The sequence below is a fragment of the Lepisma saccharinum genome, chromosome 3 (genome assembly GCF_977018435.1).
Source record: "Lepisma saccharinum chromosome 3, izLepSacc3.1, whole genome shotgun sequence".
Classification (NCBI taxonomy): Eukaryota; Metazoa; Arthropoda; class Insecta; order Zygentoma; family Lepismatidae; genus Lepisma; species Lepisma saccharinum.
In genome coordinates, this window is record NC_139231.1 from 112,898,310 (window position 1) to 112,924,690 (window position 26,381).

At 40.1% G+C, this 26,381-nt stretch overlaps 1 protein-coding gene across 1 annotated transcript in view; it reads left to right on the plus strand.

The window, feature by feature from the left end:
* The first annotated feature begins 2,844 nt into the window (after positions 1-2,844).
* FucTA (glycoprotein 3-alpha-L-fucosyltransferase A) overlaps positions 2,845-26,381 on the plus strand; it is a 221,522-nt gene continuing 197,985 nt past the window's right edge. Inside the window, exon 1 of the mRNA XM_083119190.1 lies at positions 2,845-3,126. The gene's annotated coding sequence lies outside the window, so the exon portion shown is untranslated. The remainder of the gene's footprint in view (positions 3,127-26,381) is intronic.

Genomic DNA, 26,381 nt, shown 5'->3' on the forward strand with positions numbered 1-26,381 from the left:
GGCCAGGATTTAATCCCGAGACACCTGCCGCTGTAGCGAGCTATGCTAACCACGGAGTGTTTCGTGTATCATGCAATATCAACAATTGCAAGGGACACATGAGATAGGCGAAATTCACGAACGAACAAATATAAACATGATGTGTTTGCTGCCTCGTTTCGAACACGCAGACTGTAATGTTATTAAAATTTATTTATTAGAAAATTGTGAACTTGCGAATCGAGTTCGTTATAAAAAGCAGGCAAATCTCTATACTGCAAAGAAACAAAAATCTCCGGCAGATGAATATTCTTGAGCCACTTCGGTGACTGAGTACGTTTAGCGATCAACACATGATCTCTCTACTCAATGTTCCGGTCACGATTTCCGACCTGGACAAAGGTTTCACTGGATTTTCCGTCCTCGTACTTACTATTTGCCTGAAAGTGTAGGAAAATTACGTACAATGAGAAGAATATAAATTCACAAGAATTATCCAGGAAATTTATCTAGATATCAGAATCTCGCTCGTTTCTACAAAACGTTGTTTCCAGGGTGAACTAAAAGTTGACATTTTGGTGTCTTCCGGAAATGTTACTCTTACATTTCAATGTTGATATCAAGTTGCTACAATGAATGATAGATATGTACAATTAATGACGTGTACTCAATGGTTTACTTTTGATTATTTTTTTTTTCACGTTCGATGATAAGAATGCGAAACAAAGGCACAAAAGGAGAAAACTAATTCCCGCATATGAAAAGAGTGTAAGTTACGAGGATTTCTCTTGTTGTATGTACCATTATCAAACGATATCGTGAAGTGCGGAACAAAATTGTACAGGCAGTATGCACCGAACTCAATGTAATTCCTTTCAATGAAATATTAATTTACAACTTCTTTAATAGAGCATTCAAGATGAACCAGTTTGAGTGGAAAGAAAGAGAGAGAGAAAGTTTTTAATTCGCATGTTCATAGATCGTAGGAATTTTCTTGAAACCCACTTTTAAAACACATAATTTTTCTTGCATGCATATCAGTTGTCGCTAAAATTTATAGGTTGCCACTGTTTTCTAAATAAGTATTGTATGTTGGCTACTTGTCACCTTGGCCTCATAACGCTTTGCTCTGTGTTTCTTACGCGGGCGCTGTAGACACCAACCCCGAAGGTTTCTTCGTATTGTGGATGATGTTGGATTTCCCCTATCTCACGTGTCCCTTGCAATTGTTGATATTGCATGATACACGAAAAACTCGTGGTGATGTGGTTATCACAGCTCGCTACGACAGCAGGTGTCTCGGGTTTAAATCCTGGCCTAGACATTGGTGTCATTTGTTATTTCATCATATCATCCTCATCTTTGCGATAAGCCAAAGATGGCAGAAAAGCGAATTCAAATAAACCAAATCAATCAATCAATTAAGGAGATATTTTAGAATGAGTAATCTTGAATTTCAGTCTGCCCAGTATTTATCTTTGTCAGTTTATGAATACTGTCAATGCTTCTTACAACATCGCAAGTACCATTAATGTTTTGGATTTTGCTCAGGCAAGACTCCCAAGTTGTTGTTTTCAAGTGGCCTCTCTTAACGAGGAACGCTAGTGGCAACCCTGCCACGCGCCCCTGGTAGTTATGTCAGAGCAAGCGTTTGCTTTGTTGGGTTGCATACGTACAGGATAGATTTTAAGCACTTATAGCGCAGAAACTAAGCGCTTTCGAGGTAAACTTTATAGGGAAAAGTTACTTGTTTTTATGATATCTACCAGCACCCAAGCGTTGTTGAAAGAGTTTTGCGACACCCTGTATATAAGAGAAGAGATTACTATATTTTTGGCCAGCTCACAGCAAATAAAATATGTGTTAATGAGAGGGAAACGCAACTGGACAAATGATCACCGATATACAGAGTGTTCCGTTCAAATCTCCCTAATTTCAATTAATTACTGTGAACGAAGTACGATGAATTGTGAAATAACTGCAACACCAAATGAAAGGCCAGATCTTCAAGTTTTGTTTTCATGACTTGAAGTTATTTAACGGCACTTTTCTACCTACCACTTTTGGCTAATCGTGACGATGAATGATGAAATTGATGAAGAGACAATAAGGAAGAAACAAATACTCATGTTCAGGGCAAATGGTTGTTGTCCTCATTTTCACACCACTGAGGTTAAACATTCACCAGAATGTGGCGTGGATCTCCTGGAACGAGTCGCTGTGTGACACCAGTGTTTTTTCAGTGCACCCTCATGGGACAGGGGTCTCCATTATCACACAACATTACAGCAACCTTGCGTTCAGACATCAGACAAGGAATGTCTTAGTTTAAGTCTGTTAGGTTTGATTCTAACAACTTAGGCATTTAGCCTAACAATGAAAGCATTCCCGGTGACGTCAGAACGCAAGGTTGTTCTAGTGTTGTGCGATAAGGGAGACCCCATGGGATAGTGGAAAGAGCATAGTTACCTTTCCCGTTTACTATTTAAAAAAGGGAAAAACTTCCAAGAGAATGTCGTGGAGTCTCCATTGATAACAGCTCAAGTAATCACCAATGACCACATAAACCTTCTACAATTTCACGAATCGGACAATAAAAAGAAAGAAAAAAGAACACAAAACACAAAGACAGGTAGAGGAGGAGGGGATGAGCGATGCGGTCGTGTTTAACAAACGTGTCGCCGTAAGTCAGACAGCGCTAAGCTTCCAGACAATGGGTGACCGCCCATCCTGCCTCCGTCACACCTGATTGGCGGTCACCCTGGGCCTGGAGAAAGGTGAAATTCCTGCCATGCTTCCCGAGGCCGGTCTCTCGCAATGCTCCAACATTTCAAGTTTGCACCACGTGTTGGATAATACCTGCCGAGCGTGAAGCTGTAAAAATGCATTCGTGATAAGAAGTAGCAGGCAGCAAGTTGTTTTTTTTCTACAGAGTTGTGCTGATCCGATTACGTGTGTTCGCGAGTGTGTGGAGCTGGGTGTTTTCGGTTCCCGCTGAATGTTTGTGAGTCGGTGTGTGCGCGTTCAGTGCGGTTTCTGTTCGGGATGTGACGTTGCATACGGTGGATATTTGCTGCTCCACGTGAGGCCACCTTTCGGCAAACAGCTGATCGAAAGATGTCGCCGATTCATTGTGGACCTAAGAAGGTAAGCCTTATTTTTTTTTAAAAAAAAAATGCTTGCTACTTTCATGGGTACGCACGAAAAAATCGAAGCGGGATCAAAATGAAAAAAAGTTGCGATATTGAGTCATGATTGCGTCATGATAGAAATGAAACGTTTTAAAGAAGAGAGAAAATAACAGATGTGAAAGAAGCGGTAGAGAAAGGAAGAGAATGAAAACAGCTCACAGAGAGAGACAGAGAGCGAAAAGATAAAATAAATAAAGTAGCGAGATACATAGAAATAAATAAACAAACAAGACACAGAGAGAAAGAGACTGGAGGGAAATGAAATAAAAAAGCGCCAGAGAGAGAGAGAAATATCTAATTTTAATTGTGTATAGTGGTAATTAATTTCACATCATTAGCAGGATTAAACATCTTGTATAATAAGTTGCAATACACTGAGAAATTCTTCTGAAGGGTTTCTACCCTCACTCTTTTGCCTTTAGACGCCGGCTGCTGATAACGGATGCCCCCCCCCCCCCCACCAAAATAAAATTCTGGCTATGGGCCTGCGGACAGAAACACAGAGAGAATAAGGAAGAAAAGGGAGGCAAAAACGGGAAGGAAAACATATTAAGGATAAATGGTTAAGTAGAGAGGAAGTAAGCACTAACAAAGAGGACGGAACGCACAAGAAAAGATAAAAGAAAAGTTCCAAATAAAAGGGAGAAAGGAAGAATAAGTATTGATGAGCAATTTTTTCCTATATTCCAAATGACACTCCTTGACTATCCCATGTCTCAGGGGTTCCCCTACGGGAAGCAATGTTTAAGTTATTAGTCTATATATTAGAGCTAAACAGAGCGTTGGAATTTCGTATTTGCATTTTCGTCATTTCTGCCACCTTTAAAATTAGCCATGGCAACGCGCACGGTGATGAGAACTGATGATCAGTGGCGTGTTCGGAAATTTCGTGAGGGGAGATTTGTGTGAACTCGACGATAGACAGCAAGAACGGAGAGAAAGAGGGAGAAATATATAAATATAAAAAGACAGAAAAGAGAGAGATAGAGAAAAATATAGACCGTAAAGAGAACGTGAAAAACAGAAATGGATAAATCGAGAGAAAGAGGGAGTGAAATTAAAATGAACAGAGAAATCGAGAGAGAGAGAGAAAGATAGAGAGAAGTATAAGAGTGGGATGCGATAAATGGAAAGGGAGGAATGCACAACACAGAAAGAACCGATGGAGAACCGAACTCGATACATTGTTTGTCTAATAGGAAAAAAAACAACTTGAAAATCTGAATGCATTTTTTTCTCAATAGTGCATCTTTGATTTTTCTCTTTCATGCAATCCAGGACATTTACCAGTTCATAATAATCGATTCTGAACTCTCGGACGAAAAACTATATTCCGTTATCGCCCTTTAGAAATTTGAGACCATATTAATAAATTATCTTCAACTTCGCAATTAAAACTTTAAAAATCTCATTAAGAACTCTAAACCTCTCATGTGAGTGTGTACTGAGACACAAATGGTAGATTTAAGAAAGCAGCGAACAAAAATAAGTTCATCTTACACCCCAAAATCGTCAATCCAACATGAAAATGTGGTCAGGATTTGAACAAATGGTTTGTTTGTTTGGTTTTTGACACTTGAATGTTTTGATACGACTTTGAACTTATTCTCTGTCCACATCAAGTACGAAAACGATGTGTATATAAAGTCACGTGTCTTGTAAGAGATCCTATTGGTCGATTTCGACGGGGGTTGTTCCACATGAACGGTCAGTAAATCTATGGACGAACTGATTTTCTTTACACTGACTTTTTCTTACTTTGAACGGAGAATAGTGGTTTTCCTTAAAAAAAATGTATTTGTTTTATTTCACGTCGCGCTTTTCTTCCACTTCCAACTAATCGCGACGTGGATAAATGTCGATATGATGAAACTGCTGAATACAAAATGCAAACCCTTCAGTAAGGCTGCGATTTCAGGTATCAGAATCCCGTTAGTTCACAACGTCGGATTATAATGGGTTATTAAGTAAATTAGAGGCAAGAGACTGTTAAATAATACTAAATTTCTGCCTAGGGGCTCTGAATTCTCTCACTGCACTTAATGAAAGCCTACCGTGCCTATTTCTCTTTAGCATACTATCCCGAAACAAATTTTCCTTGTCCATTAAACAAAAAAGAAGAAGAAGAAGAAGAAGCATATGCGTGTTAAGTAGGTGTGAAAGGTGCATTTGCACCATTTTCCATCAGAGGCGTGATCATAACTTGTTTCGCAATACGTGAAGTTAATTAGATTCGCGACTGCTTTTTACTTTGTTAACACATTTCCCCTCCCCTCCTTCATCTGAAATTAGTAGAGAGTTTCTGGCGAACAAGTTTCACTACGACAAACCTCGTTGCAAAACGTTCTGCCAGCCACCGTCAGCAACGAATTATATTATCCAATGAGGGAGCTTAGGGAGCTGCAGCCCCTGGCCTCCATTTACAACGGGTATCTCCAGTGAGAAGGGTGGTTTTGTAAAAGAAGGTAACATGCAGAAAAGGCAATACTCAACTGTGAGAACTAAGCACCCATCTGACATAACGTGATAAATTTGCATAAAACCTGTGTAAGAATTCTTCAAACGGGGGGGGGGGGGGGTGAAATAGTCTGAGTTAGTCTGACTTACACAGTGACGGCGATTAGGGGGGAAGTGGGGGCAGATGCCCCCGCACTATACTAAAGCTTATCTACCAAGGGAAAGTAAACTGTGTCCCTCCAGTTTTGGAACCCAATCGCCGCCACTGGACTTACATGAATCATAGAGAATGAAAGAAGCAAAGACATAGAATGGATCAGAGACAGAGATAAAGAGGGAAAAGGGGGAATCCCCCTCCCAAGGTTTCCGTCCTCCAGTTAAGAGGTATTTTGGCAAGGATCAAACATGAGGTTAAACAATAACCAACAGTTAGCGGATACATTAACAGAAATCGGAACGAAACAAAATAACAAAATAGAGGGTCAATAGTCGAGATCCAACAAATCAAAAACATAGTTACTCGGCGCGCGGGGGAAAGTGGTCGCACAGGCCGTTGCTTCAAGGAACGCGCCAAGGCAATCCACTGCTTAACTGGTCCAGTTCTTTTTCTCGACACTTTTTTTCTTGTCCTGTTCTTTTTTACCCTCTCCACTCGGAGTGAGGTAACAGGTTCCCAGATCGGAATTTCACCCACATTGCGTAGGTCGGCCAGTTTCCAAAAGGCCTTGCGAAAGTACTGCCATTTATGTGCTGGTCACCTCGGGAACATTAATACCAGTGTTCGACACTTAACCTCACCTTGAGACTTTGGCGCCACTAGGTTCCTATTGTATCAAAGCGATTCACCAAATTTGAAAACTTAGTCGCCAAACTGAAAAAAAAAAAATCGCTAAAATATATCTCGGTTAACCCTAACTCTCCCATGCTGTTAGCTGCAACGTAGTTTCCCATGAAGCCTTTCGGTAGTGGGGGCGCTTAATGGGCCCATACATTATCCTTTGTACGTAAATATTGTAAAATGCACAGAGAAAAAGTATCTTTGAAATAACAAAAAAAAAAAAAGAAAAAGTTTCTCGTGGTGATTGTTCACCACAACGATATTCTTTACCAAATTTAGTAAAAGCTACACAAGTTTTGTTTATGGTTAGCAAAAAGCTTAACCCAAAGTGTTTTCATGATTAATGTATTGTAATGCCGCATGTGTAATTTACATGTTTACATCATCATTTCCCTTTAGTATCATATAACTCAGGCATAATGTTCATTTAAGCCCGCATCACACGGAACTGGATTTCCAGTAGGTATGCCCTAGTTGGCGCTGGACTGGCTACCAATTTGCTAGTTTTCGCCTCACACGATACTTATCAGCGTACTTGTCGATAGACTTTTGTTCCTATCCGAGGGAAGTTGTAATGGCGGCCGCGTGAGATGTAAACAATGTATCACACCACATTTTTAAAAGCCGATAACTATTCGACCGTTGGCCGCGGTGGCTCAGTCGGTAACGCGTCTGACTACCATGCTAAAGGTCCCGGGTTCGATCCCCGGCCGGTTCAAATCCGGGAACTTTTCTAACGATGGAAGCGGCCCCGGCGCCCATCCAGCGTCGAATAACATGGGTACCGGGGGGAAACCCTGTGGGATAAAGGCGGTCAGGGGCGTGATGCTGATCACATCACCCCCACTCACGACCGGATCAAGAAAGTGTGGGACGTTACCCCCACACCCCCTATACTCCTATACGCCTTCATGGCATGGTGCTAAGCACAGGGGAGCACTTTCTTTTTATAACTATTCAACCGAGAGAAATAACGTTTCGTATAAAACGTTATTAGATACAATACAATGGCGCTGCTTAAATACTTTCTTTACAACGTTTACTGTACACGTATGGAAGAATATTTTAGTTGTTTCAAATGTAAACACCGTGCACTCAGCATAGATGGTGTAACTCAACGCGCCTTTCATGCTGTATACGTTATACATTGCTGGTGTAACACTCGGAAACCACAGACAAAAGCGCTCCTTTGCACACTCACATATTATCTTCACATGGCGAAGCTTTGCGCTGATTGGCTGTTCCACAGAATCCAGTCAAGGAAAGCAAGTAGCAATTAGAACATGTCCTATTCCTCCAAACCAGTCAAGCAGTCAGCCAGGCGGCCATGATTGCTACCTAGAAAGTTAGTTCAGCGCCAACTAGGGCATTCCTACTAGAAATCCAGTTCCCTGTGATAGGGGCTTTACAGTGAGTGCAGAAATTATTCGTACACTGTGTCAATTATTATGAAAGCAGGTGGAAAAGGTGAATACAACATGTAAAGATCACCAAACCTCGAAAAGACAATAAAATGTACATCGCTTTTTTTACTGTCGCAAAACGGATCTTAACAATAATACATACACAAACCGTAAGCATAGAATACATACAAACCGCAAGCAACACGCACAAAAAAGTATTCGTACACCCAGGAACTCGGGCAGAAAAAGGTTACTGTAGTGCAGAGAGGAGCGAGTTTTCTATTTTCACCTGTGCCTACAGCACACCAGCGCTACCAATCGCCAATTGCTGCAACCAAATGCAACGGGAGAATGCCAGTGTGAGACACACACAGTCAAAATGGGCCGCAAAGCGAAAGAGACTACTGAAAGTGAGCGAAAACTGATTATTAGATTGCATAATCAGTGTAAAAATTTACGGGAAATCGCCAGACTTGTAGACAGGCCCCGGTCGACCATTCAGACTAAAATTGACAGGTTTGGAGAGAGAAAAACTGAAGAACAAACGCAGAAGTGGGCGACCACAGGTGCTCAGTGACAAGGACAAGCTTTTTATAGTGCGTAGAATCAAGCAAAACCCCAAAACGAGTGCTCCGATAATTACTGCAGAACTTGAAAACCGAGGGGTGAACGTATCTGCAAGGACAGTGAGGACTGTATGCAAGAACGAAGGGTATCATGGTCGAGTACCTCGTAAGAAATTTTGGGTAAATCCAACTAACAGGAAGAAACGATTGCAATTTGCTGCTAGCCATCAAAATAAGTCACAAGACTTTTGGAAGCGGGTTATATTTACCGACGAAAGCAAATTTAACTTATTCGGATCGGATGGAAGACGTATGCTATGGAGAATGAAGAACAAGGAACTCTATGCCAAGAACTTGTCACCTACTGTCAAACACGGAGGTGGTTCCATACTTGCATGGGGATGTATGAGTGCAGCTTTGGTCGACAGTCTTCATATCATAGAGGGCACAATGGAACACAGAATGTATATTCACATATTGAAGAAGAATCTTCATGCTAGTGCGGAGAAAATGGGTCTAGGTAGCAATTTTGTGTTCCAACAAGGCAACCCAAAGCATACGGCTGCCAATACCAGACTGTGGCTCCTGTACAACGTGCGGAAACAGCTGCACACACCTCCCCAATCACCTGACATAAACCCTATTGAACACCTGTGGAGTATTCTTGAGGAGAAGGTAAGGCAGAGACAAATCTGCAACAAGGCGGATCTGCGGAAGGCTCTGCAGGAGGAATGGGATTCCATCTCGCCCGCCGTTACTTCAAACCTCGTGGAATCGATGCCAAGAAGACTTCAGGCAGTGATCAGTGCCAAGATATATCCAACGAAATATTAGTTGAGTCCTGTTTCGTTTTGTGCTATAAGATAGCTGTACGAATCTTTTTGCGAGTACGGAAAACGATTATTTTCTTTCATAATTTTTTGTCTGAGCTATGTATAATTTTTGTACTTCTTTTTTTGATGATATTAATAAAGCGATGTGGAAACTCCTTTTCGGTACTGTTTTCGCATAATTTGCTCCTCAGATCACGCCGGTATTATTATGCACTGCATCGGTGTACGAATATTTTCTGCACTCACTGTATGTTGCTTTGATTTAATTTTTGTTATTTAATGAATTCTAGTTGACCAAACTCTAAAACGATTGAGTGGTTTGATTGGTTAAATGGCTTTGAAGATGAAGATGAGTGACATGATGAAATTGTTGAAGGGATACTCACAAAGAACGCCCATGCCATGGCGAACCATAGCTATTAGGTAAACATAAACCAGTGACTCGTGTTAAATAGTTCCTGGTGTTTGCCCATGAATATTGTAAAATTGATCGTAGCTGTACAGCTCACAATACAGCTTTATCAGTTTGATTGATTGGTATTGTGAGGCCTAAAGCAACAACTTCAACTTGGTCACAATAGAATCAGTCAGTGTAAAAGTACCGAAGTTGGTAACAACCCATTTACCTAAAATTCATCCGCTGCATATAGATTTGAAAGCTTTGAGGTTCAAGGAATACTGTGTATATGTTGGTCAAAGTGAAGCGCTTATCTAAAACTATAATTATAGAGGGGTCCGAAATGTCTCACATGTAATAATATTATAGCTTATACTTAATAGGTTAATAACATTAATATGTCTATTATTGATTATACCATTAAAATTATTCAATTATTTATTATTATTAAGTATTATATAAACAGGTAAAAATATTATATAAGACCAGATATAGAACAACACGTGTTCATTATCTAGCTTACGTCTTGTTAAGATCACTAACATTTGTATAAAACAGCTGTGGTAACAATGAAATTCACATCAATTTTTTAAATGGATTATTTATTGAATACCAAAAAAGTTTGTTAGATCCAGCTGATGAAAAGTAAAGGTCCTTATCATTATCTTTATGTGTATTTTTATTATCAGTAGTAAAGTTCCCGTGCATATAGCACTTTACCATGAAGGTACATTTAGTGGATGTGGGGGTAGGGGCCCACACATTATCGATTTGGCCATGTTGGAGGTGATGTGATCAGCACCACGCTCTGGCCGCCTTTACCTCCCAGGGTTGGGAGCCTCCCCGATGGCGTAGTGGTAGCGTCGTCGCCTTGTAATCAAGGGGTTCCGGTTTCGATACCCGGTGGAGGCACATAGTGGTTCGGATCCCACTTTAAACTGTAGGTCCAGTCCCGATTAGCCTTTCTGTGCATAAAGTGGACTTAAGGCAGCAAATCAATCAATCAACCTCCCAGGTACATATTAATTTGAGGCTGGGTGATCCCAGTTCCACTTTGTGAGCGGACGAGGAAGGTAAATTTCCGATTAGATCACCCACCCAGTGGTACCATAAATTTTTTGTAGGCTCTGTCAACGCAAAACTGTAGTCACAAACTATTCTTTATCTCTATGCAAGTTCTTCGGAAATAACCCGACTTCACGTGATACAAGAATAAACAAGCATTTTCCTTATTTAATTTTGGATTTGGTAAGTCTTTCGGGAGGGTCCGTAGTCCACCTCCCCCTTTAAATATGTCCTTAGTGAAAGTATACTTGTTTACACTAATTTTCATCGTAGAATTCTATAGATAAGCACGGTGTAACAATGTTGAGATTTGCGCGGAGTGATAAAATCATACCCGAGACGTTTTGTGTGCAGAAGGTAAGAAAGTTAGTGGTGAAGACTGCAGAGTAGCTTTATGAAATTTCCGCCTCCCCCTCCGGGGCTGGATTACGACCGGGAGTCAGATGCAGCTGCCAAGTGGCTCGCTCCAAGGTCATTTGAACGCATTCCTCCCCTTGTGCTCACCTTGTCACCTCAGTGGGTCTTTGACCTTTGGCTCATTTCCACCAATCAGCTTCAGCTACATTGTTTCCTACCTTCCAATGTGTTGGACTGATTCCGTCAGCTGAGGTACTCCATAAATCCCTCACACTAATTTCCACACAAAAGTGAATTTACATCGTTTATTTGATTGCAAAGCTCTTTTCGTCTCTTGGGGATCATAAAATAACGGTACTATTATTATTTTCTTCTTCTTAAATGTTCATTCTTGAGGTTGGTTCGCACAAACTTTTCTTTCTTGCCATTCTAAAATTTTACCCCCCTCCTTCCCCATTATTTCCCTACTATTCTCCTATTTTCTTCTTATTCTTTTTTTTATATGTTCCTTGTTTCCCATGCCTTTCGTATTTATCAACGGGGTTATGGAACTTACTTACATATTATGTTCTTTGTGGTATTTCTGAATTGTTCATGTCTTCCGCTGTCTTCATTTCTCTCTAGCTTTCGCAATTCATAACTTTAGGGATTTGTTTGATCTACATTGTCGGATGAGTTTCTCTCGCCCGAGGCTTTGTAAGACAGAGAACCCAGAATTTACTCCTTTGTGGGAAGGTTTCTCGTCCCCATGCAGAGGTGAGTGAAGATCTGGCGTTGAAATCTTCATTTTGGAAAGCCGATCCTGCATCTTTTCTGGACAATCGGTTTCCACAGCCTTCTCTCGCTGTGTCCACGTCTAAGAGCATCTTTGTTTGTTACTGTAAATCTATTTGATCCTCAACATTCTCCTGCAGCGGCAAAAACCTTCCAGTCTTTTACTTTGAGCTTCAACTACTATCCATGTCTAGCGTAGTGCTGTGCTCCAGACGGATGCCTATAAGAACCTCATTCTTACAAACACATCCATATTTCTGGAGGTTAACTATATAACGGTCAAATATTGAGTGACAAGTAATTAATCTAATTCCCCGTTAGTAGGAATTAATTGCAATTGGTAATATTAATATCCGTCGCGAATACAGGTGTCTAGCGAACTGCCTTAGCCAGCACTAGCTTGCTCAACCACCGTTCTTCGCCTGAATTCGGATTTACATGCATTCTTATGGGAATATCAAGAAAAATGCAACTTCTAAACCAATGGACCGAATTGGATGAGATTTTCACCAGCGGAAGAACACCTCATGAAAGTACTGATTCCAAGATTTGAGCCTAATCAGAACAGAACTACGGGAGTTATGAATTATTAAAGATTCATCGCCGGATTGAAAGGGAGAAGCTACCCTACTGAGTTGTTCCTGCGTTTCGTGACTGAATACAAAAGAGGAAGAGTTAGCCTAATCTCTGCGCGAGAGGCTGCTGCCAGGGGTTAAGGACCTGAGTGAGCATTGGCCAGGATAGGAGGACAACGGTCAAAGCACCAGAAACAATAAACAAGCACCTGATCATAGAGGGTACAGCGTCACTACGTTCAAATCTGGAATAAAAGGGATGATTTGTGACAGTTTGACACAGTTTGCCTACAATCGCCACCGGAGTGTGAGCTACGCGCGACCTAGCTGCGAGGTCTGGATTTGTTTTCCTCGAGTGAGTGTTTCAGAGCCATGGAGTAGAGCAAAGTAGAACCAGGGGGTCCTCCTCCCCTTGCCGTCAACGCATCCGTGCACATACGTGTGGTTATGTGAGAATAACGCCAGACACGTCCACCTGTGTCAATCGTCCGAAACAACGTCCTAAGTAGTGAAAGTTAATAACATTTGATATCCATGTGAAACCGCGAATGGCCCATCGCGTATGTTCGTCTCATCGCCCAAGTCACGTATCTGTACTTACGAGTGACCGCGAAGAACTGACCTATTATTGCGCAAGTTGTCGTATGGAGTCGACAGTGTGCGTGTACCGTCCTGGACGTCCCTGCGAAGTGAACGAGTGAAGCCAGGATCCGATGTTGCCAGATGGAGCTGCCGACTGATCCACTTTCGCCAAACCGGATAACCGCGAGGTGCAACAATGGAGCGTGGAGGCCTTCCAGAACTGTAGGACCACTTTCACCCAATCCAGGTCAGAGGGAATGCAGCGAAGGTAAGATCCAACCATGTGCGTGTGTGAGAAAGATGACGACTATCTACCGCGAATCTGCGTAAATCAAATCATTGCGGCAACCCTAGACATCTGTTTTCCGGCGGAGTAATCAAATGTTAAAGATGAGAGTTTATGTTAGCCGCAAACGATAGTTCATGAAATATATTTATACCTTCAGAAAAGATAGAAGGGGTTCGCACAAGGAACAATTATTCACTTTATACTTAAAATCCTAAACGATAAATTGTAAAAGGCAATGTAGCCAAGACATAGCAAGAGTATGGTCAAAGTAATAAATAATCTAACCTTTGTATTTGTCATATTGTCGCAATATGCCATAGAATGAGAGAATGAATGTGAGATCGAGTGAAAGAGGGCAAGATGTAATGTGTATTTATCTGTGCTTTAATATAAGTGTATATTCAGAAACACCGTAGTATTATGTAACGTCATTTCAGGTATTTAAAATCAAATCCTCCTAGGTTTATTCTCGGTAACTCCGACTGTTAGGCACTTATCCTGACCGTATTATATTTCATGTAATGTTTAATTCGCCCAGCAGGTGAGGCGAGAGATTCTTCGATGTTGCGATGCTAAGCTCAGTTCAGTGGAGTTAATTGAGTTAATTAGTTATTATTAAATTAGCAGCCCGTAACAACTATTATGTCTTAAGATAAAAACTCTCCTTTCCTTGTGCTATCCTGCTTGCAGTCTCTTTCCTACGTCTGCCATCATTTGTACTCCCCAGATAGCAAAATTAATCTTCTCTTAAGTAACATTCTGTTTTTGTATTGTTGTCACTCTTATTACTCATCTAATTTACTATTATTATTGAAAAAGCGCTGCAAGAGAGGGAAATACAACTGCTTTATTAAAGACAACTATTAAATTATTTTAAAAAGTACTTCCTAAATCAAACTATATAGAATGTAACGAACCTGAGAGTTTAAGGTTTTATATTTGTAAGAAGTTAAGCTTTTTAAAATGTTTGTTACTTCAAATAATGTGCAAGATGTCACAGACAATTATAGTTAGATTGATACAGTTGTAGTTGGAACTTTTATATATGTTTATAAATACGTCAAAATCTGTTCGTGTTGACGTCACTTTCTCATCTCAGCAGAGGAAGTGAACCCACCTGAATGTTCCTCACCTGACGACAGACTGAGTTTGGAAAAAAGGTGAAGGTGAAGAATCAATAAGAACTAGGAAACGGAAAGAATTCAAGCATAGATTTTGGGTTTTCGAGTTTTTTTCTTGCCGATATGTTGAAAGTAAGCAATTAATTATGTAATTTGACTTTCGTTATATGTGAGTGAATTGCCCAACGTTAGTGTTGAATGTTCTAGTGTTTTATTGGTAAGTGATTATGAAATATAAGCTATTATAAAACTGCGTTTAACTTTGAATACTGTGTTGTGTTTCTTTTCTACCCAGCAAGCCCTGATGATTTGCAAAGATTCTCTTGTTCCCGACTAAAGGAGTAGCGGACTAATTTTGTGACGACTGGTGTACAACCGGGGGGACGTTGCAAGAAACTTGTGCAGTGTACACGTGCAATGTAAGTGCGCATCAATTTTTGTTTGAGTTTTTAAGTCCACTTTATGAACAGGTAGACTAATCGGAAGTGGGCCTACAGTTTAAAGTAGGATCCGAACCACTATGTGCCTCCACCGGGTGTCGACAGAGACCCCTTGATTACAAGACGACGACGTTACCACAAAGAAATTTTGATTTTCATATAATTTAATTTATCGAAGTCTAGAACTCTCCGTAAGTCTCGGTGTCGTGTCGTTCTCGACATCTCGAATTTCGAGACGAGATCGAGATGTCTCTGCACCAGCCCTAACTCGCTGATATGGTCAGTGTATTTTTATGATGTTTCATTCTTGTGAAGGGGAACCGTGTTTTTATATTGAACTGTGAGTTAAGGGTTCCTTATAAGGTTTTGTGTCAAGGCCGTGGACGCTTCTTCCTTGATTCTTTAGCCGTATGATCTTTGTGCTGGACCGTTATATTGCCCTATTGTCTTCTATGTACGTTGCTCCATGCGGGAAGACTAGAGAGGCGGCAATTTTCCAAGCGTAGTGCAGTGTCCCCACATGTCGGGGAGCTCTAGCCCCGTTCCAGTTTGTAGTCCGCTACTTTCGGTGATGGTGCGAATTTGGAATGACACTCACCTTACACAAATAATTGGTTCAGGGTGCGAAATCATTGAAGACTGTATATATATATATATCAGATATTATTAACTGGCAAACTAATTCCTTTATTAACCGGTTAAAGATGTTAATAAATTATGAAATAGTTGAAGTGGTTTTATTATATATAACCTTTTAATTAGTTTTTGCTTTATGTTAATGTAAATCAATTAGATTTCATAATTATTACTGTCTTGCATCTTGTTTTACTTTTATTGTGCATATTGATATAGATATTGATTAGATCTCTTGAGAGAGAGAAGCATTGAACATTCACAACCACACAAACTTTTGTGTGTTTTCGATATTATTCTTAGTAAAGTATATTTTAAATTAAAAGTAATTCCTGATTTTTTGTTTGTTGTAACAAATTCTCTCCCCCCGGATTTTTTTGTGGAGGGGATTTTTGAGGCGAAGATTGTTGGTGGGGGGAAATTCCCCCGCCCCCCAGGATTTCGCACCCTGAGTTGGTTACAAAAACACATTTCCTGGCCAGACCCTTAGCCAGAAATGTATTTCGGAGGCGGCTCAAGCCTTACCAGCAGCCGCCATCTAAATGCGGAAAATGGCAAGAAGGTAGAATAACTGAAGATGAATTTCTCAAAGTATTATAACTTATTATACAAGATAGTTAATCATGCTAATGAAGTAAAATTAATTACCACTGTACACTATTTAAATTAGATATTTGAAGGATTTCGGGGGACGTTAAGCTTACTGAGCCCTCCCCCCTAGATACGTGCCTGTCCCTGAGAAGGGATATTGATGCACAAACATAACGACGTCTTGTAGCCACGAATGCTGCTCACACACGGACACAGTGTTGCCAACCCTTTTATATAATCATCCTTAAAATTAAGTTCTATTGTTGCAAAAAGTGTGATTCTTTATCATAATATCATAATAGGGCTTACGAAAATGAGTGTAAACACTTATCACCATTAATTATAAAGGAAATGTCAACATTGATCAATTTTTTGTTCTGGGAAGCCAAGATAACTTCAATTGGACGAATAACAATTATCGATTTCATGTCGTTTTTCTACAAGCTGTTGCTTGCATTTCCATCCATGTACTTGAACCGCATGTACATTTTTTTTTCATTCTTTCATTCATACGTTTTTTTTTCATAATCTTGTGTAGTAGTAGTTGTGCGTTTGTTTTTTTTCCTTGTGTAGTGGTTGTTATGTGTTTGTGTGTCTTGTGCAGTTGTGCTGTGTAGTGTGTGAGTTTGTCTTGTGTAGTAGCTGTGGTGTCTAGTGTGTTTGTGTTTGTCTTGTGTAGTAGTTGTGGTGTGCTTGTATGTGGGTTTGTCTTGTGTAGTAGGTGTGCTGTCTAGTCTGGTTGGGATTGTCTTGTGTAGTAGTATTGCTGTCTAGTGTGTTTGTGTTTATCTTATGTAGTAGTTATGCTGTCTAATGTATTTCTGTTTGTCTTGTGTAGTATCGGTGATGTGTATGTAAGTTGTAGTTGTGCTGTCTAGTATGTTTGTGTAGTAGTTGTGCTGTCTAGTATGTTGGTTTTATCTTGCGTAGTAGTTGTGCTGTCTAATTTGTTTGTGTTTGTCTTATATAGTAGTTGTGGTGTGTAGTTTGTTTATGTTTATATTGTGTAGTAGTTGTGGTGTGTTTGTGTTTATATTGTGTTATAGTTGTGATGTGTTTGTGTGTATCTTGTGTAGTAGTTGTGCTGTCTAATGTGTTTGTGTTCATCTTGTGTAGTAATTGTGCTGTCTAATGTGTTTGTGTTTGTCTTGTGTAGTAGTTCCTCCATTCATATTGGGGGTTAGGCGTAGAGCTGACAACTCTGCACTGTAAAAAGACATGTCAAGAAACAGCAATATAAGGCCATGGATGTTCCCAAGGTAAAATATTCCGGAGGTAAAATAGTCCCCCGTTCGGATCTCCGGGTGGGGACTACTTTGGGAGGTCCCTGGACTAAGGATAAGATCTACGTTAGGAATAAGGATATTAAATTAGGCACCTGGAATGTTCTCAGCCTTTACCGGCCTGGGGCATTTCAGTGTACAGTTAATGAGATAGTTAAGTATAAATTAGATGTAGTAGCTGTCCAGGAAGTTAGGTGGCCAGGAGAAGGGAATTGTAAAACTAAAAATTATACTTTTTTCTATGGTGGTACTGAAAATCATAATTTTGGAACAGGCTTTTTCGTAAATAATAGAATTATCTCGGCTCTTAAAACAGTAGAATTTATTAATGATAGGATATCATATGCAGTTTTACAGGGTAGGTGGTGTAAAATTATTTTAATAAACATACATGCACCAACGGAAGATAAAGATGATAATACTAAAGATGATTTTTATACAGAGTTAGAACAGGTCTTTGATAAATTCTCTCAGTATGATATGAAAATTCTGTTAGGTGACTGTAATGCACAGATTGGCAAAGAAGAGACATTTAAACCCACGATTGGTAAAGAAAGTCTTCATGAATTAAGTAATGATAATGGTATAAGATTGATTACTTTTGCAACCTCAAAGAATTTAATTGTGAAAAGTACCACTTTTAAACATAAAGATATTCATAAATATACCTGGTCTTCTCCAGATGGTAAAACTCATAATCAGATAGATCATATTCTCATTGATAAGAGAAGGCATACTAATATAATTGACGTTCGTACACATAGAGGTGCTGACTGTGCCAGTGACCATTATTTAGTAATTGCTAAATTAAGAGAAAGACTCTCAGTGATAAATCATAAGCAACAAAATCTAAAAGTTCTAAAATTTGATACAGGAAAGTTTACAGATGAAAGAATTAAGAAAGATTACCAAATTAAACTGTCAAATAGATTTGATGTTTTGCAGGATTTAAATGATGATGAACATATAAATGAAACAGACGTAAATAAGAATTGGGAGAACATACGTAATGCAATAGAATCAGCAGCTAAAGAAAGTACAGGATACCATAAACCGAGGAAAAGTAAGCCATGGTTTGATAATGAATGTCATAATCTAGTAGAAATAAGAAATCAGGCTAGACTTAGGTGGTTAAATAACTCTGATGATACAAATTTAAACAATTATAATAGAATAAAGCGAGAAGTTAACCGCACGTTTAGAAGTAAAAAAAAGAGATTACTTGAAAAGCAAAATTAACGAAATTGAAACAAACAGCAAAAATAAAAATATCAGAGATTTATATAAAGGTGTAAATGAGTTTAGAAAGGGGTGGCAACCTAAAGTAAACTTGATAAAAGATAAAGACGGTGATTTTCTAGCTGACCCAAGCGATATTCTAAATAGATGGAAGAACTACTTTAATGACCTTTTAAATGTCCATGTAGGAGATAAATCAGAAGTAAATGAAGTCCACACGGCAGAACCTTTAGTTCCAGAACCTAACTTGACTGAAGTTAAAGATGCTATTAAAAGGCTAAAGAATAACAAAGCACCTGGCATTGATTTAATACCAGCTGAGTTAATTAAATATGGTGGAAATTCATTAATATGTCAAATTCATAAATTAATTTGTTTAATATGGAATAAAGAAGAAATCCCTCAACAGTGGAAAGAATCCATAATTGTTCCTGTGTTTAAAAAAGGTGATAAAATGAACTGCAATAATTACCGTGGAATTTCTCTACTCTCAACAACATATAAAATATTATCTAACATTCTTTTAACAAGACTAACACCATATGCTAATGAAATTATAGGTGATTATCAATGTGGATTTAAACGTAACAGATCAACTACAGATCAATTTTTTCACGTCAGACAGACACTTGAAGAAAAGTGGGAATATAATGAAAATGTCCATCAGCTATTCATTGATTTCAAAAAAGCATATGATTCGGTCAAAAGAGATAAATTATATAATATATTAGTCGAGTTTGGAATTCCTAAGAAGCTTGTTAGTATGATAAAAGTATGCACCAGTGAAACAGAAAGTAAAATTCGTGTGGGTATTAATATGTCTGACAAATTTACAATTCATGATGGGTTAAAACAAGGAGATGCATTATCTCCATTGCTCTTTAATTTTGCCTTAGAATATGCTGTAAGGAAGGTAAAAGAAACTAAAGAAGGACTAAAATTAAATGGTGTGACTCAGCTGTAAGCATATGCAGATGATGTAGACTTACTGGGGGATGATGTGAATACAATTAAGAATAATGCTAAAATATTTTTCAAAACTGCTAAAGAGATAGGTTTGGAAGTTAACAAAGAGAAAACTAAATATATGCTTACAGGCCGAAACCAAGTGTTAGGTAATAATCAAAATCTAATTATTAATAACAACTCGTTTGAACCAGTTTCAAAATTCAAATACTTAGGAGTAATATTAACAAACGAAAATTATATTAAAGAGGAAATAAAAAGTAGGCTTAATTCAGGAAATGCATGTTACTTCTCTCTTCATAAACTTTTGTCTTCTCGTTTAATATCTAAGAAACTAAAAGTTAAAATATACAAAACAGTAATTTTGCCTGTAGTATTATATGGATGTGAAACTTGGTCCCTTACATTGAAAGAGGAACATAAATTGAGAGTATTTGAAAATAAGATCCTTAGGAAAATATTTGGACCTAAAAGGGATGAGGAGACAGGTGAGTGGAGAAGGTTACATAATTTAGAACTACATAATTTGTATTCATGTCCAGATATTATTAGAATAATTAAATCAAGAAGACTTAGGTGGGCAGGCCATGTGGCACGAATGGGAGAGGAAAGAGGAGTTTACAGGATTCTTGTTGGGAAACCTGATGGTAAGAGACCTGTAGGAAGGCCAAGGCGAAGATGGAGGGACAACGTTGAGATGGACCTAAGGGAAATCGGTAGGGATGGAAAAGAGTATATAGAACTTGCTCAAGATAGGGAAAGATGGAAGGCCTGTGTTGCTGCAGCCATGAACCTTCGGGTTTAAGAAGGCTAGGGAGTTAGTTAGTTAGTGATAGTGTGTCCATATCCAAGAGAGAGAGGATATTTTTCAACAGTTTATTGCTTTGGTTTATTTTACTTCGCATTTCTACCACTTTTAGCTAACCGGGAAGATGAAGATGAGTGATGGTATGATGAAATTTAAGAAGTGACACTGACAAAGAACACCCATGCCCAGGTCGGGATTCGAATCCGGCCCCCCTGGCGTGGTAGCACGATATGCTAATCACTCCGCCGCTTAGGTTGGGTGATCCGTTTGAGATGACAGAGAGGGAAACTATGTACTATTAGGCGCATCCAGAAAGTAAGTCTTCCACTATCACACAGGTGGCAGGCCATGCGTATTGAAACCGGTTTTGCGCATGCGTGAGAGGCACATGTCCTGGCTAGTGAATATCCTACCGAGTTTGTTATAACCTGTCCCCTTTCCCGCGCTAGGGAGCGCTCGACAGTTTCGGTGCCAATGAGAAACGAGGAAAAAATCGTCTGCTGGGCAGCGAGGAGCGAATGGAAGCCAGAAGAGAGGCGCTTACGTAGAAGCTGTTGCGACGTTGCGTATTTTAATTGGCTGCCTGGCTTTGACTTTCCCCAGCACCGAGAAAAGCCAGGGAGCAACTAGCGCGGGAACCGGGACAGGTTGTAACAAACGCGGTGTCGCGTGCGAGATTCGTTCGGTGATCAAGTTCTTGAAAGACAAAACATACAGCCGATCGAAATTCATCGTCAGCTGTGCCAGGTGTATGGGCCAGACGTCATGAGCAAGCAGATGGTGCGTCGTTGGTGCAGAACATTTACTGAAGGCCGGCAAAATGTGCATGACGACGAGTGCAGTGGGCGGCCATCGGCCGTTATGGACGAGCTTGTGGAGCAGGTGCAGCAGCGTATATTGGAGGATCGTCGCGTCACGATCACGGAACTCAGCAGATATTTCCCGCAGATTTCTCGGTCGTTGTTGCACGACATTTTTACCAAACGCTTCTTGTTCCGGAAATTGTGTGCCCGGTGGGTGCCGAAACAACTGACGTCCGAACACAAAGGATAACGCATGTGCACGGCGCTGACATTTCTGCAGCGTTACCATGCTGACGATTTTCTCAACCGGATCATCACAGGGGATGAAACATGGGTTGCATACAGCATCCCAGAAAGCAAGCAGCAGTCCATGCATTGGTGCAACAGTGGATCTCCATGGAAGACGAAGTTCAAACAGACTGTGTCGGCGCGAAAAGTGATGTGCACGGTGTTCTCTCAGAGGTGAGACTGTGAACGCTAACCGTTACTGTGAAACACTGGGGACATTGCGACGAGCCATTCAGAATAAGCGACGCGGTAAGCTCAGTGCCGGGGTGATCTTGCTGCAGTCCTTGTGGACAGGTTCGGTTGGTAGGTGTTCGATCATCCATCGTACAGCCCAGATCTCGCTCCCAGTGATTACCACCTGTTCTTGCACCTGCAAAAGTTCACAGCGACGAAGAGATTCAGACGGCCGTCACACAGTGGTTCGGCGCCCACGCGGCGGACTTCTACGACACAGGTATACAGAAGTTAGTCCCACGCTATGGCAAGTGCTTCAATTCCGGCGGGAATTATGTTGACAAGTATCTGGATAAGTGCTGTATCTGTGGCAATAAATCATTGAATGAAATAATGTTTCCTTTTTGTGCACGACCGCGCATAATACGAGGGTCACTATTTATATGTTGAGCCTTGGCAACACTGATTGAAGTTAGGCGCGATTTGACGTTTGCACGGAATCGTCTGGCATTATTGACCATAACGTACTTCAAATGTTTTGTCAATAGCTTCATTTGTGTTGTTTATGTTGCCTTGGAGATTGCGCGACAACAATAAAATGGAATTAAGTCGTTAACATTTTCGTGCGATGATTTTTTTACGATTTTCGACGTGGATTATCAAGACAAGAGTACATCGATCAACTTACTTCCACATTTGGCGATGAAGCCCCATCCTTTGCCACTGTTAAACGCTGGTATAACGAATTTAATCGTGGCCGCCATTCGCTCACCGACGAGATTCGCGAAGTTCGTCCAAAATCAGTTGTTGTTCAAGAAAACATTGATGCTGTGCAAAACCTAATACTGCAAGATCGTCATGTGACATACTGTGAGATTGAGGCAACCATAGGCATTAGTTCCACCAGCATATATAAAATATTACATGATCATTTAGCTGTGAGAAAGGTATGTTCTCGTTGGATCCCACCGTCAATTGGTGCAAACAAATGCTCAATAAATACAATCGTGGTGCTTCAAAAGACGTATATAAGATTGTAACAGGTGACGAATCATGGATATATGCATATGAGCCGGAACGTAAACAGCAGTCGACTGTATGGGTGTTTCAAGATGAACCCAATCCAACAAAAGTTGTTCGCGCTCGAAGCACATCGAAACAAATGGTCGCCTGTTTTTTCGGGAAAACTGGTCATGTGGCAACTGTGCCTTTAGAGGAACGTAGAACGGTCAACTCTGAATGGTACACAACAATTTGTTTGCCAGAGGTCTTCGGTCAAATACGGAAAACAAACAAACGCCGTCGGATCATTCTTCATCAAGACAATGCCAGCTGCCACACATCTAGTCTAACAACCGACTTTATGAACAGTCAAAAAATCGAATTGATGGGTCATCCGCCGTACAGTCCTGATTTGGCACCCAATGACTTCTTCTTGTTCCCGAATGTCAAGAATAAATTACGTGAACAACGATTTTCGTCGGCGGAAGACGCCGTTGATGTGTTCAAAAACCATATTATGGAGGTGTCTCAAGAAGATTGGGAAAACTGCTTTGACAAATGGTTCGAACGAATGCAAAAGTGTATTGACCATAAAGGAGAATACTTCGAAAAAGAATAAAGCAATTTTCAATGCCAAATTCCTGTTTTTTCATTGTTAGGCTCAAAATATAAATAGTGACCCTCGTAATTGTTTAATGTACGTGTACGTATGTCTGAGCAGTTTGTTGTAATACAGGGTGCTCGGAAATTCCCCTTACAAATTCCTAGGGCTAGTAGAGGGTACTGAGTAGACAATATTTGGAATAGGAACCCATGTCCGGAAACGTTCCGTTTCCGTGCTACAACCATGACAATGTGTCTGATGTGCCTGTGTTGGTATGCAACCGGGTAGGCAGTACATGACTTCCGAAGATCACCTGATGACCTAAAGTGTAATCATTTATTACAACCATGTCAAATGAGTTGTTACGTAAGGTACAGAATTGAATGATGTGTGACAGTACATAATACAAACAAATGTATTTGGTAACAATGCCAAGGGAACAACAAAGAAACGTACTATTCATTGATCACAATAGCACTTGTGTCGACAGTGGAACGCAACAATTTGTTTCTGTCTTATGCGCTGGATGTGTCGCAAACGGCACTGCTCAACTACAACAGTGGCTCGGTATGACGATCACCAACGTCGTTGCACACATTATACCGAGGAATCATTTTCCGGTACACTCGCTCCATCACACCGATGTCCCGTTAGTTTCTTGTGCAGCGACCAGAACTCTTGCCAGCAGTTCTTCCTCTGACTCTACATGAGTCTCGTACACCATACTCTTCATACGACCTCACAAGAAATAGTCCAATGGCGTTAAATCCAGCGATCGTGGGGCCCACGCGGTTGGGTCACCTCGGTCAATCCATCTTTGCCCGAATCTTTGGTTAAGATGTCTCCCAACGTCACGTGTAAAGTGAGGCGGTGCGCCATCGTGCTGAAACCACAGATCCTGACGGACGTTCAATAGCACAGCATCTAAGAACAGGGCCAATACTTCCTGTAGGAAGATCAAGTACTCGGCACCCGTTAGCCTGGCTGGATACCGCGGCAGGGTAGACGTCACGTACCATCAGGTGATCTTCTGACATCATGTACTGCCTACCAGGTTGCATACCAGCACAGGCACATCCAACACATTGTCATGGTTGTAGCACGGAAACGGAACGTTTCCGGACATGGGTTCCTATTCCAAATATTGTCTACTCAGTCCCCTCTACTAGCCCTAGGAGTTTGTAAGGGGAATTTCCGAGCACCCTGTATAACCGAAAAGGATGTACGTTTCGAGTGAGTGAAGGTTTACAGACTTTACGAGTGTTAAACGTCATGTTGTGTGCTAGGCTATTGTGCTGGGACACGAAACTTTGACTCTCCTACGCATGTACAGTCACCTGCAATATAAATGGAACACCTAGATCCTGCAATGCTCGTTTCCCTGCAAGGCAAGGTAGAAGTTGCCATTGAAAACATGCTATTAAAATCCACTTATCGCCGTAGAGTTAGGCAACACACATAACGCCTTGCCGGGAAACTAGCATTTCAGGATCTAGGTGTCCCATTTTTATTGCCGGTGACAGTTCTGAGACGTTAGGCTGACGGTGTGTTCACCCTGCTAGCCACCCGCTTCACAAAGACAACCAACTCTAACCACAAACCCCTTTTCCCCATACCAACTCTCAATTTCCACTCTACTTCCCTGTCTATGTGTGTCTCGCTCACAGCGCTAGGAGCAGGATTGACGGACCACTAGTTTGATATCTGAAATCCCTTAGAAAATATAGTACCCACGAAAACAAACTTTTCCTGAAATTATTTTATTTAAGTTTTCCCTTACTACTTCTCAACTTCAATGTCGTCTCACCGGTTATGCAACTGGATGTACAAATCGCAAATTTATATAAAAAAAACAACAACAGGTTATATGCTCGGTGAGCAATCAACACCACTTCCTGAAAAGAATATCAAAATTATCACAAGTTCAGATATCATCCACACTGTACATGCAGGAGTTTAGGAACGACTACCAAGGGACAAGAGTGTACAAGTTACAAATTACTATGTTTATTATTTTTGTACTTAGCACAGTGACATTAATGTAATTTTACCTGAGAACTTGGACAAATAAAAACGTTTCACAAGAATCCTACTCTTTTGTTTTGTCAATATTGTTTTAAGAAAATACTCAAAATACATGTTATGTTATATATTATGTAAATCATTTGTGTGCCGGCACTTCTACAACACTCTTGAGTGGATTATGGTTGAAGACCCCACACTTCACTCAACTGTCAATTGCAGTTCTATTATATTTGCTTTTTATAAATATTTACACAAGAGTGTACCCGTTTGCAAAATCATGAGAGCATAAACATAGTGCTGACCCTTCACATTGGCCACAACGATTAATTATTCATTGATAATACCATTGATATTTATAATCAAAGCATGATATTTGAGACAACCAATAATCTTAACTTCACTGTATGCAGTTTATTTGCATGACACCCGAACTCGAGTGTGACTGTTGACAAACTCATAGATATGTTATTATGTATTCGCCTCTATATCTAGGCAGAAACCATCACCAGAGTATTAGCTTTGTGCTGACTTTTACAGAGGTCACAACAATTAAGTATTGATAGATAATATTGATATTTATTTATGTTCAATATTTGCTGTCTTACTCTATCTTTATTTGTAACTTCGCTATTTGCAAATTATTATCATGATACTTATGAACTCGAGCGTACGTGTTCACAAAATTATAGAAACATTATTTCACATCCGCCTCTTTACATGGGCAACACTAAACGACTATTACATGATAATATTATTGATATACTGTATCAAATAATTCCTTTCACTTCTTTCAAGTTTAATATTGTTTATCCTCAGTAACTACACGAAGAAATTCTATTCCTTCTCGGATATGGACACCGATCAAACATCCTACATGTTACTTAACAACTGTACTGTACTTGCCTTGCTCGGACCTAGCACTTTAGTAGCATACATGCATTAGATTTACATCTCCAAGTACGTTCAATCTAAGATATTCTTTGATTTGAGATGAACCTTCACTTATTTACATTCATGCAATTTTGCGATGAAAGTGTATGCACAATTCCGCAACGCACCTCGATGCTCACGAAATGTCGTCTTAACATAAAGAGTTAT